Here is a 10,109-nt window from a genome sequence, read left to right on the forward strand (position 1 = left end):
AGTGGGTTTGAAAAAAATAGCCATTTATATTGCATCAGTAGTGTTGCCTTGTAATTATTATCATAACAGGATTGATCAGGTAGTTCAAGATTTCTTGCAGGTAAAACTGTCTCTGCTCTGTTCTAGGTAATGAAACACACCTTTTTTGAAACTATTTTAAGATTTTTCACATTTTTTATATTCCAGGTACTTGCCTATAGTAATAAAACCAGTGAGATATTTGTTGAAATGGGAAAATGTTGCTGCCTTTAGTGACAGAACAAAGAGTTTAAATAAATTCAAGGTTACTGATGCGACAGCTGCACATGAAAGGCCAGTAACTTCCATTTGCAGAACCTTAAATGAAGCAAGAGAAAACTATGCTTGGATAGAGAGCAAAGTCCAAGCAATTTGGATTCGGGAAATGTCATCAGTTTGGGAGATAAAATTTATATTCATTACTTGGACTATGAAACCGTTACTAACATTTTACCTTCAGAATTGATTGGTGTATTGAATGTTGCATCTGGTAAGCTCAGAGATGCCTCTGATGTTTGTGGTCTTATAACGTCGTTTATTACCCATTTGAAAAACGCGAAAACTGTGATGCATCTTCATTTAGCGGCGTAAAATCAGCTGGAACCAAGAGCTGCTGAGGAGCCGCAGGCTGTGTTGCAGCCGTGTTAGTGGGATGCCTGCAGAGCAGACAGCTGTGCGGTGTCGAGAAGCCCAGGCAGCTGTGACAGAGTCCCTCTATCGCGGTACCAGGAACAGTCCAGCTGCAGCCACGTGGACCTTCTGTCTAAGGTAATAGCAAAGCAGTTTCAAGGAGAATAAGTTTCACACGTGAATAAAAGTGAAAGCAAAACTGTAAAGACTTCACGTTCTGTCTTCTAAAAATCAATACCATTGGAAAAGAGCAGTAAAAATGGAATGTAGTTTTATTAAAATTTCACTGTTCTGTGACCTCTTCTTTGGTCAGAAGATGAAAAGCACATCAGTTGCCCTGCGTGCCCAGGCTGTTGTCTGTGCCTGCTTCTTGTGCTCACTGTGCAGAGCTTGTCTTAGCTGAGCAATCCAGGGATGGTGGGCGGTCACCAGTCCAGAATGACAAAAAGAAAAGTGTCCTTTGAAGGCAGCATGGGACAGAGCGCTGACCTGAGCCTGATGTCTGGTTTTGGTTCTGCTAATGACCCATTTCATGACTCCAGAATATAGTGAAATGCTATGTTTCAAAATCCGTTCCAGCTGCAAGATTATGGCAGTGGTATGTCCTCTTCTATCAAGTAATTTGAGACTAGGAGAAATATTATACAGAATAATTGTAGGAAGAATGTTACAGAAGTAGTAAATAGTAACTTTCATGCCCTGGGATGGGGAATACCCTTCTGAGATCCTGAGGAGACAGGAGGAGAAAGAAGGTCTTAAGGCTACAGAGAAATGTAGAAGATAAGTTGAAGAGAAGTAACTGCTTTCTCCTCTTTTAGTAGTATTTGTATGGCATCCCAGTGGTGATTCTGGTGGCATTCTCAACCGTCTCACTGTCTGCTTGCTGGTCTTCTGGAGCAGCCTACCCATATGTGTAATTGGTAACAGCAATGCCCAGCAATGCTGTATGTGTGAGCTTGAAAGTTTTTAACTGTACTGAATTACAAATAATCAGATAAATTAATGGATACTAAAAAAAGAAATCAGGAGGTTTTGTTAGTTTAGCTAACCTCAGAGTGCCAGTGTGTTTCAATAGCTTCCTTAGATCTTAGAATAGAAGAAGAATGCACCATGGCATATCAACCAATATAAGCAATATATTTACCCTAAAAGGCACTGTTCTTCAGACAGATTGAGAAAAAGTTTCTCAAGCTGGCAACAGGTGTTGTGTTCAGACTCTTGAGTAAAATTTTTCTAAGGCAATTATTGCTGGTAAATCCATAGTCAGTGTCTGTAGAAGCAGCACTTGACTGATGTTTGTGCTGGCAAAGTGTGCCTGGGATGGTGGTGGCCGGCAGCCTGAGTGGCGATTTGAAAGCAAAGCCATTTACAAGACAGAAAATATGATGTTCCTAAAGGCACAAGTTTTGCCACAGCAAAATGCTACATTGGGGCTTTCATGATCAAAATGATGAAAGATCAGGCATATGCACTTCAAACCAACATAGAAGTCTATAGCCGAGAAATTAAAATACTTCCAAGTGTGCGGAAGACCATTATAGGTGAAGGCAGTGATCTGAGGATGAGAAAAGTCCATTTTGCTTATGGAGGCTGTGGTGAAGATAGAGGATGGCTTCTGAGCAGAGGAGGAGGAGACAGGAAAGAGCTTAATATGTGCTGTCCTGAGCACCTCCTGAAAGGGTGTTCTTGTGAATTTATTTACTACCAGGGTGTAAGTCTGCAGAGAATTCTTTTCTTGGATGGAGGTTTTGTTGTATGTTTTGCACTTTACATTCTGGTACATAAACACAAAAGAGGTTTTTTTTTCTATTTCCTTGGCAGAATAGCTTGTTTGATTGTCATAATTGATTGTGCCCCAATCTCTAAATTTCGTAATGGAAATTCAATATTAGAATATCTGTCAAGTCTGTATTTTATCATTTATTGTTAATGTTTTGCTTGGGCAGTTCTAATGATATCTGCACATCTGATTTTCAGGAAAAAATAATACAAAAGGGTTATGGTGATCAAATTAACTCTTAAAAGTGATCAAATATTTACAATTTTTGCTTTATTCCTCTGCTCTTTCATGACCTCTGGTCACTAATCTGTCACACAGTCTTCTTAGTTGTGTGTATTATGCCTATCATACACATTGTACGTAGGTTGTCTCTAGGGGAAACAATATATTACCATATATTTCATTGTTTCACAAAAAAAAAAATCTGCTGTTCTTTTTAACTGTAATTGGAAAATAAGCTGATAGTTGGGAATAAACATGAAATGTGCTGGTGTCAGGAGCGCTTTCTTGGCAAAGTTTGTCCTAGTAGTATGCCACATGTGAAAGTCACCTAGTATTAATCTGCAAGTAGGTAAAGTTCTCAAAAGCCAAACCTCTACACTAGCAGATCTGCCAAAAGATCTTTAAAAATTATGAGGACAATGGGATGTAATCTTTAAAATAAATATATTGAGAATTCCATTTTAGTCTTTCCTTTGGTTTTCTGGTGAGTCTCAAGTTCTCTGATGCTGCTGTGAGATTTTAACCTTTCTGTACCGGGGACTGTCCCTGGGTTTTGCTCATCCTTGTGTAGACTAGAGTTTGTGTAATAATCACAAGATTTGCGTTGTGTGTTCACTCGGGAATTAAGGGGATAAATGAGTTAAACCCTGAAAAATCAGAAAGATGCCTACACTAACTTTGTGTTATTCCTCATGAGTTTCTGTTGCTCTTTTACCTGGAAAGTCTCCTCGCTTTTAGCATAACCTGGTCCCAAAGACAGACCACGGGTCTGACAGCTCTTTGTATGACTGGGTCCTGTTTCTTTCCCTTACTGTTCAGGAGCTCTCACTTCAGGCCAAATCCTGCGTGACTGTTGATGAATATCAGTGGAACCCTGGAATTCTGTGAAACTGTCTACATTTGTACTGGCAGGTAAGCTACTGCAAAGATCTAGAGGGAGCATTTTGCTCTCTTAGTGTGCAAGAATAAAATCCGTTGGACCAAATCGTTCAAGAAAGAAGTTCATTAGCAAATCATGCAAAATTCTGAAAATAACAAAGACTTCCAACAGCTTTGAAAGGCCATGTCACTAGACACAAAATGGGTGCTTGGAATTCCCTGCCACACACAATCAAATACACCCAATAATGGGAAAACGTTTATGTGGGTAGCAGTCCTCGATTTTTCTTGCGCAGGCTGGACGTGATGCTGTCACTGGTCTCCTCCAAACCAGGACCAGAGCAGCTGTCTCCCCTGTCCATGCCTCCTCGTGAGTCCTTGCAAGCCGTGAGTGGCGGAGCCAGGCAGGTTTCACCCTCCTGACAGCGGAGCTGGGTTTGCTGCCCACAGCGCCCTGCCGCAAGCTGCTGCTGCTGCCGGGCCAGGTCAAATGATCTCATCTGTGGTTGCAGAGATAACAGGGGCTTCAATCAAGACAAGTTGACTAAGCTGACCTTTTTTTGACAGCTTTTTTCCCCATTTAGATAGTTCTGAAGAATTCCTCTGGCAGGAGCCAGCAACTATTTGTGGAGGAGCTGCTAGCCTGCATCACCCAAGGCAGGGGAACAGCCACCCCTCAGCCTATAAATTATAAAGTCTTGAGAGCAGTGCCTCATGTTCCTCAAAACATGACGTTGTCTTTAGAATCTCTTTTAATTAGGGTTCTTCGTACTGACATTCTGGTCTCCAAGACAATTTGTTGTGTCTAGTGCTCTTAAAACATCCTGAAGCTTAGTGAGAGTCACTCTGTAAACCAAGGAACAAGGAATTCTAGCTTTTGCTCTTGTGATCTTATCACAATTTCTGCATCTTTCCCAATCCTGATTATGAGAGCAGTTTCCCTGGCTTGGGGGGGGGGGGGGGGGACATAAAATATTAACTGAGGAATGATAATATAGCTTGCACAGGGCTATTCAGGTAGAGTTGGGAACAGAGCTGAGGGGTCTCCACCGTGACCAAGCCATCTGCCTTTTACTTTAGCATGCAGTTTGTTCTGAAGGAATGTGGCAAATGGAGCATTTCTGTGATTTTCAGCAGCACAGTGGAGCTCACCCTTGAGCAGCTACAACACTTGACAAGCTTATCCTGTTACACTGCAGTCAAGAGGCCAGTTCTTCAGCTCAGGCGGAGAAGTCTCAGACTTTGAATGCAATAAAAGCATCTTATTCAGGACCAGCAGATGCCAAAAAAGGGCTGGTGGGACACTTGGCTAAATGGTTGATTGCCACTAGCAATTTACTTCCAGAGCTGTTTTCAGAAACCCATAATCTTTGTGCCCCGTTACTCCCTGCATGGGCTGATGGAGGGATTGCTGCTACAAGCGAAGTGGTGAGTGTGCTGTCAGTCTGGGGGGAGTTCAAATTCAGCCTTAACGAGGGGAAAAAATGAAAGCTTTGCTGATTGCCTACATTTCCTGCTGGCCCAATATGTCATCTTGCTCCTCGTAGGTTTTTTTGTGAAGGCCACCTGTCAGGGACACGTTGTCTGGGTCCTGATGGCTCCCCAGTGGGGACTCCAGCTGTAACCCCTGGGGGAGAGAAGGGGAGGGGAAAAACCACCTCAATGCTGCAAATTGTTCCATGTATGAATAATCCTGCTTTACAGAAATTGCTCACCTTATATAAGTAAAACCATTGTGGGATCTGCCTTTTCGCCCTTGCAGTTAGAAGTTAGATGGTTTTTAATGTTAAGGAAAACAAAAAATTAACTCTTGCTTTACTGTAGTTTATTAGAGCATTTCTTGTTCCTAACTGTGGCCCCGCCATCTCTGTTTAAGAAGGGCACTACTGCATTGCTTGCTCTCTAATAATGGAAATGTATTTGGTTCAGTGAAATCTGAATCTGTTCAGCTCACTGTATCTAAAACTAATTGAAAATAGCTGGAGAATCTGATGCCAAAAAAATGCAAATATTTCATGACCAGAACCAAGTATAGGTCAAAGACAATTTATGTTCCTCATTTTTTAAACTGTGTGTTGAAAAGTGTTGTCCAAGTCCACCCTCTGCTCTTCCTGCTACCTAGTTTCTACCCAGCGGCTCTCAGTTTTGCTCTGTAGGTTCATTCCACCTGGACACGTGTGCACCCCTTGTGACAGCTGCAGGTAAATAAGGTTCTCCTCGTGTTGTGGCCATGCTCCGGTGACTGGAAACGCAAGCACTTGAGAACGCCAGAACAGGAGGCAGCCTAGCTTCATTGTCATGGCAAAACTGCCTCATGCAATCAGCCAGACCATTGCCCCTAATTCACCATAGCCTAGTCATATACTTCCTTCGAAACAAAAATTTCTGTGGGATTTCTCATGGTTAATACCTTTGTATTTCACAAACGAACTTTCCTGTAATTCTACGAAACGAGCTGTCTTCCGTAGCTGCTGAAGAGCGTTTTGCCCACCTTTCTACTCAGGTGTTTAGACATGTGGTGTTACCTGATGTGGAGTTTGCTGAGGGCGTGCAGGGCCCAGCTCTTCTTGTAGAAAGCGGAGCCTTTGCTCTCCAAAAAAGTGGACATTACTATCAGTGTCCTGCAGCACACAGAGATGCTCTGCTGAATGCCTGGCAGTGGCAAAGGGTGGGAGAATGCTGCTGTATAATATCTGGGGCACTCTGAGTTTTGGATAATGATGTATTTCTCAGTTAAAAAATGGCAACAATAAACTAAGTACCCTTGAAAATACCATTCCCATTTAAGTAAACAAAAGAGAACAGAAAAAATACACAAAAGCAAGTATGAATTTCTAATTAGTAGTTTACTATTGCACTCCCTTTAAAAAGGAGACTTGAATTATGGTCGTAACTACAGTGTCTGGCTGTTATTCACATGGGACACTGCCAACAGGACTGACACCCTCATCTCCATCACAGGCTAAGAGTCATGTTTATATGTTCACTCTCCAGCCAAACAAATACAAAATTCTTTCATGCAAAGTAGAACTAACCCAGTAATAGAATCTTTGTCTTCCAGGAGGGTCAGAATGGAGCATGCTGCCTTTGAACCTCCTCATTTCGATGGAAAAGCTGAGCGCAAGTTTCACATGTCCCTCATGAGTGCTGTAACATGGACATAATCATGGATTATCCTGTTACTCCCACACCAGTGCACAGCTCAGTGCAAACGGTTTAAGCCTGTTTCACCACGGTCCCCAAGCGATACAGGTGAGGGAAGACCCAGTCTGTGGGCTCTCCTGGATTAGTCAGCACGTTGATGCTGGTGGAATCCTGGGAATGCCAGAAGCAGATGTTTAAACCTCCTGAGAACTGTATTTCCAAACACCGATCCTGCAATTCAACAACCATTGCAGTCAGTATTAACAAGTGCTGCTGCTGGAAGGGAGAATCCGGCCTCCTCTCGTCCCCTGCCCTCTCCCAGGCTGGTGCAGCCCTATCAGGACAGACCCAGTTAACAAGAAACCAGCCAGTTTTCCTGGGTTATTTTTCAGCTGGATCAGTTCACTGAGTAACACCAAAGCTTTTGCCAGAGCAAGAGAAAGGAAGGCTGGGGCGCGGGGTTGCTCCTTTTGCGCTGGTGTAAAGCAGGCACCGAGCACGTGCTGCGCTACAGCCTCAGCTGCCCCGGGCATCCCTGCCTCCCGAGGACGCAGCGCCTGGCCCGTGCTTCTGAGGGCCGTGCTTCGGGATGGAGCTGCTGAGAGAGCGAGCTAGTTCAGGTGGAGCAGTTTGGTCCTGGTAGCGGATCTAGCTGAAATGCTTTTTAAAGGTGTTTTATCCTTACTGAGAAGATTCATCAGCTTCTCTTTGCCTTTGATTTTGCCCTTCTGAAATGTTCTCCACTTTAATTTAAATCTGGTTTGCCAAAGAGCAACCCAAACTTCTGGCTTTGTTCTGCTCTTAGTACTGCGCTGACATTTGTTACCCTGAAATGCAGTGTAACCAGTGTCATGTAAACAAATTTCTTTGTTGCCTGTGTATGTGGCTGCATTGACTTCCAGCCGTTGCTAAAAACTTCATTTATTGTATGATACAAGCAGGTCATTTTGGTTTTGAGCTAAGAACCACCTCCTGTGCTGGTTGACTTAAAATAGCGCTTATCCACTCTCCTGCTCTTCTGCCTGCGCTCTGTGTGCTGCCGCTTCTGGTAAAAAAAAGAAGTGGGGGCTGGATCACAGGTATTCTGCTATTCTGGGTTTGCTTTATCCATCACAGGGTTTCTGCATGTTCTGGTAGGTACCAGAGTGAAGCCAAGAATGATGTACTGGTGGCCAAAAACTGAAGTGAATTATAAAGGTGAGCACGACCCCAGCAAGAGTGGGCTACTGGTAGCGCGGCACCGTCTCTGCAAAGGCACAGGGCTGCTTTGGTCAGGGCTGCTGAGTTATTGTAAGAGCTAGAAAATGTCCTTTGCCCTATTGAGTCAACATCTCTTTTTCACTTTCAAGCTGTTACAAGAGCAGAGGGCACAATTAGCTCTATTAGTCATTTAACATATTCAAAATTAGAATGGGTTGGTTTTTCTGTTGCTTACAAATGAGCTGCTGGCAGCAGGATGTCATCACGCTGAGACTACAGGCTAGACAGAAGGAAGGACTTGAGGGCTGACCCTGGAAGAAAGACCAGGGATCTCTGTTGGGAAGCTGCACAGTGTGAATGGAAAATCAGGTGCACCAAAATGGGGAGCAAATCAGCTGGCACTGCCTTGGCTCGGGGATGCACTCAGGTCTCTCTGTCCACGCACGCTCCAAAACACAGGTTTCTCCCTCAGAATTTGCATTTTCCTGGACCTGCACTGGGCAGGGCTCGCTGTGCTGCTGCAGACCTCACCCTGCCTGCATCCAAAAGGTAAAAGTATTCATGTCAGGAGGAGGAACCAAACATCCTATTTAATCCACCCTTCATCACCTCTGTGACTGAAAACTGTAACCAAGTGGACACAGGCTATTTCAGGGCGAGGCTGGGGCACTCCTTTTCCTTTTACGGAGGATGTTTTCCTCTTTTCCTCTTTAGTATTTCAGGACTTGTTGAAAGGACAAGATGGAGAAAGGAGGTAAGAGTCATACAAACAAGCAGAGGCACCAGAGGGAACCTGTCTCTGATCCCATGGGAAGAGCAGTCCCTTGGTGGAGAAGATGCCCCTGTGCTGATTGCTGTGTCCCAAGGACTGGTCCATGCATGTTCAGCCACTGTGATGGAGTAGAAGATGACAAGCCCCAACCTGAGCACAGGACAACATCCTTGGTGAGTGCTCTCGCTCCAAGCCGCTACATAAGGGACAGGTGTCTCTTCCACACAAGCTGCAGAAGAAAACATCGACTGCACCTGTGTTTCACAAGGGGCAGAAATCATCAGTACGCATGAGCTGGGCTCTGGGCACCGCCAGCAGGTCAGGCTCCTCGGGAGAATTTGGGATCTCCCAAAAACTAGGTGTCCTACACCTTCTTGCCTTGGGTGGGAAGGTTGGGCCTGGACAGCAGGGACCTCTGGGAGCCTGCCGGAGGGGCCAAGGGCTGCTACAGGCACTTAGATCTAGCTTTTGCTATCTACATCATGTCAGCAAATACATGAACCAGCTGTTTCTATCAGCCATGAAAACAAAAAAGAAATGCATCGATGTCCATTGCCTCGCTGATTTTCACCCAGTCTCCACAAGATATCTCTCCAGTGAAGAGGATCGTCCTGCAGTGTTTTCAGACCTGACCCCACATAAGTTTTTTTATAGCTATCTGGCTGATGGTCAGCAAAGCTTCCAAAAAATTCCCAAAGATCGGCCTCGTTCCCCCTGCCCCTAGGCGAGCGGTGTGCTGCCTTACCTAAAAAAACAACAAACAACATTTTTGTGGGAGTCCAAGTGGGTCTTCTTACCTTACGTTGTCCCTTTCTGTCACAGCCAGGTGGCAGAGCTGCCTGGGGGGACAGCCAGGTGCCAGTGCAGCAATAAGCAGGGTGGGAGGCAGAAGTGCTGGATCACAAACATCACATTCAGGGATGCAGACAATTGAAATGTCTTTACAGCAGGAAAAAAATCTAGTCTCTGCTCCAGTTTCCCTATCTTTAGAGGAAAGATGAGTATAAATCATTATCCACAGGCATGCTGTGGAATCTAATTTCAGTAATGCCTAGCCAGCGAAGCGTAGGAGCTGTAGGAGAGCGAAGCTGTAGCTGTGCAGATGGGTTGGAACATCACCTGCAGTATGGAGGTCACCTGGCATTGTCACCAGATGCTCTGTGCAATATGGGCTGTCCTGTACTTACTGCTCAAATCCCAAGCCTTATCTGAAGGGAAGACAGGCCATGGCTTTCCTGCACTTTTGCTGCAGCATGTCAAATCCCACACGCGTGATGCAACTCTCCCGTGGTTGCAGTGCACCCAGGGCATAGGGCTTGAAGACACAGCACAAAAGCATACGTATGTCTCTGGACCTGCTCAGTTTACTGTCTAACAACCCTGCTTGACTCCCCAAGCAAGATCTGTTTCAAGCTGCTTATCACTTTTTGCAAAAGCTCGGTTTTCCTTGTAGGGACTTGCCTC

The sequence above is a fragment of the Opisthocomus hoazin genome, chromosome 4 (assembly GCF_030867145.1).
Source record: "Opisthocomus hoazin isolate bOpiHoa1 chromosome 4, bOpiHoa1.hap1, whole genome shotgun sequence".
Lineage (NCBI taxonomy): Eukaryota > Metazoa > Chordata > Aves > Opisthocomiformes > Opisthocomidae > Opisthocomus > Opisthocomus hoazin.